Source organism: Tupaia chinensis, unplaced genomic scaffold (genome assembly GCF_000334495.1).
Source record: "Tupaia chinensis unplaced genomic scaffold, TupChi_1.0 Scaffold000078_1, whole genome shotgun sequence".
NCBI classification, from domain to species: Eukaryota; Metazoa; Chordata; class Mammalia; order Scandentia; family Tupaiidae; genus Tupaia; species Tupaia belangeri.
In genome coordinates, this window is record NW_006159539.1 from 7958860 (window position 1) to 7962050 (window position 3191).

Genomic DNA, 3191 nt, shown 5'->3' on the forward strand with positions numbered 1-3191 from the left:
AAAGCCATTTCCCCAGGAGGATGGGCATGTCATAGTGCTTTCCCCTCCGTTCTCCTTTCAGGATTTTGAGAACACACATGCCCACACTTGGAGTATTTTTCAAGCTACCAGATCTGAGACTTGAACTGTGTAGTCAGGCCATGTGTGATCCAGCCACCTTAACCTCCATGCCCCAAGCTGGCCCCTCCTCTCCATACTTTTAGATTCCCTTTGTAATGATCAACAGTTCCTCCTTGTTCTTACTGTTGCACTGGCAGAGGGTGCCCCCAACTTAAAAAAAAGAAAGAAAGAAATCCCAATCTTCTTCTATATTCACCCTCGATTTTGTTCAACATCACATTCTACAGTTTTTCTTTTCTATGGATTTTAAAATTACTTTCTATAATTTTTCTTACCAAGTGATGGTTTATAAAATTTCTAAATGTAAAATATTGTGAAATTTTCTTTTTCCCTTCAAACTACATTTTCCCCCTCTCCCCACCGAAATTGACTCCCTAAGAGAGTTCTTCACCATCTCAGGTGACTATTGTACCAGACAGGCCGGTAAACACAATGTCCCCTGGAACAGAATACAGATTCCAAGAGACCATTTTCAAACATGAATAACTTCATTCTTTTGAGTGCAAGCACAGAACCAGATGCATATTCACGTTCTTATTTTTAAAAAAATTATTTGTTTATTTCTTCTATGAATGGAAGAGACAGACAGCACCCCCAATAGGGTCTCAACACCACCATCCAACCCCAGCTTCAGGCAGCCCCAGATCATGGGTCTGTGTTTTCCCAGCATATTCAGGGAAGTCTCTGGACACGAACTCAGAGTCTTCGGAAAGCGAGAAATCGCCCCTTGGAGGGATGGCCACACCACAATCCCTTCTCTTCCATTCTCTTCTTGGGATCTTGGGGACACATGCAAACATGCCCAGCATGAGTTTTAAGCTGCCTGGTCCAGCATTTGAACTACAGTCACCTACATGGGAGTCCAGTGATGTAACCATTATACCATCTGCCTAAGACTTGGTTCAGAAAGGTTAAGTACTTGGCCTAGGATCACCCAGCATGTAAACCAGCAGAGCAGGGATTAGGAGTGTGGGCAGTAGGTAGCTAAGCCTCGTGTGTCTGCAGAATGCTACTCCCTGCTTCTTGTCCTTGACCTGCCCCATGTAAGGATTTAATAGCCCATCAAGGAGACGCCAGAGAACTAAGAGGAAGCAAAGGTTACTCAGCAGTTGGGAGCCAGGCAGGTGGTTGGCTAATTGGGAATGGGTTCAAGTGAGACTCTCCACTCACACCATTCCAGCAAGGATAAAATGTGACCCCAGCTACTAAAATCTCTGCTCAGGAATGGTGTCAGGTGAGAATTCACACAATTGTGCATTGTCCAGTTATTTAATGTCCAGTACTGACAGCCACTGGGCCTCGTGCTGCAGACAGAGTTAACCTCAGCTGTCATTTTCTTTTTTTTTTTTTTCTTTTTTATTGTGGAAGAAATATACTACTGCAGAACCTTAACCAAGAGGTGCGCAGCCCTGCAAAGTTCTCATTTCATTCATGTGGCATGCTGGGGAGACATCCGTGCTCTTTAAAGAGAAGCAGATTGCCTGTCCAACGTGCCTGGCTTTGCTCTTGAACCTGCCTTGCAGGGACTTGAAAGGCCTCTGCGTTCCACCTGGCTTTCTTCCCTCTCTTTTGTTCCCTTCTTGCGGGATCCACATCCAGATGCAGCATCCTATTAACATCAGCTGCAGCCTTTTCATGAGAAAATTCCTAGAGGGCACCAGGTTGGGGAGGACTTTGAAGTTGCCTTTCTTCAGGGTGTTTGATGTGTCCCCTTCCCCGCCCTGCCTGGTCCTAGAGAAATGGCCACTCCCTCTGCTTCAGCGCTGGGATGGCCACCACTCAGCATCTTTGTTGTCAGGTGGAAGGATGATGGACGGATGGGACCGTCTGTCAGGGGACTACAGTTTCCAGTTCCTGATGGGCCAGGACCATGCAGCTGTGGGCTCTCTCAGTCTTGTCCTGTGTAGGGGTCCTGTTGTAGCACTCGAGTGAGAAACCCTGGAGGGATGTGGACGTGGTTGCAGGATGGTTGAAGATGACAGCAGAGGGCCTTTGGGACAGGACAAGCCAGTTGCAACTTAGGGAGTCTGATAAGTCCCCTTGGGACGGCTGTCCTCAGGGAGGTTGCTTTTCAGCAGTGCAATTCGGGAGAAATAAAAAGCAATGGAGGAAGGAAAATGGCGTGAGTTAACCATGGTAGGACCATACTCCCTGCTGCTGTGGGCTGGGGCCTATCAGAGGGCTGGGCTGCCCAAGAATGAACTTCTGCGCTTTCTTTTCTTTGGTGCATCTGAAAGGTACGTAGCCAGGAACTGGGCAAGGCATGCCCAGGACTCAACCCCAATGGGGTCCTGGTGTGGAGAGCCTCATGGTGTGGCCTGGGCCCTCACGGCAGGCTCAGGCCACAATTTTTTTCTCTGCTCTGCCAGTGAACCTAGCGGCACCCATAAGTATCCCTTAGGACATAGACTTCCTCCTCCATCTTTTGAAGGTACTTTCTCTGGGCTTGCTTTGTGTTTCTCTTTCCGGGCCTCCCTCCAGGCTGTTTCTTTCCCTGGATATTGGAGATGCTCAAAGCATACCCTAAGGGGCCAGATTGTGGGGGTGGAGTGGGTAGCAGTAAACAGATACGACACTCTGGGAGACTGACCCACATGGGAAGGTTTGTGGTTCAAGTCCAGACACCTCTGAGTGCACCGGGCATGTGTGCCGGTGATCTGGGGCCGGCTTCAGCTGGGGGTGGGTCACAGCATCAGGGCCCTGGTGAAGGTGCTCTCTCTTGCTCATGGAACGAAGAAAGAAAGGAAGGAAAGAAGGAAGGAAGGAAAAGAAACTTTTAAAAGCACATCCTTAAGTCTAGCCAGATGGCATGAAGGTTAGGGCAACTGTCTCCCACATGGCCTATAACGCAGTTCAAGTCCGGGACCCGGCAACTTGAAAAACATTCTGGGTACATGTGATTGTGTGTCCAAAAATCCCAAAAAGAGAACAGAGGAGACAGGAATGGCCAACTTCCATGGTGTGTGTGTGTGTGTGTGAGATTTCTTACTTTCTCTCTCCGTCCATCAAGCCCATAACAGATATTTAAAAAAAAAAAAAAAAAAAAAAAAAAAAAACACCCCCCACACCGG

General features: G+C 48.0%; 1 protein-coding gene and 1 non-coding gene across 2 annotated transcripts in view; both read right to left on the reverse strand.

Annotated features, from left to right (window-relative positions):
• The window catches only part of ST8SIA2 (ST8 alpha-N-acetyl-neuraminide alpha-2,8-sialyltransferase 2), a 76256-nt gene that overhangs the window by 49698 nt on the left and 23367 nt on the right, over positions 1–3191 (reverse strand). The window lies entirely within an intron of this gene.
• On the reverse strand, positions 1478–1616 carry LOC114006600 (small nucleolar RNA U109). The gene has a single exon (XR_003548313.1). It is a non-coding gene; the product is annotated as a small nucleolar RNA U109 (small nucleolar RNA).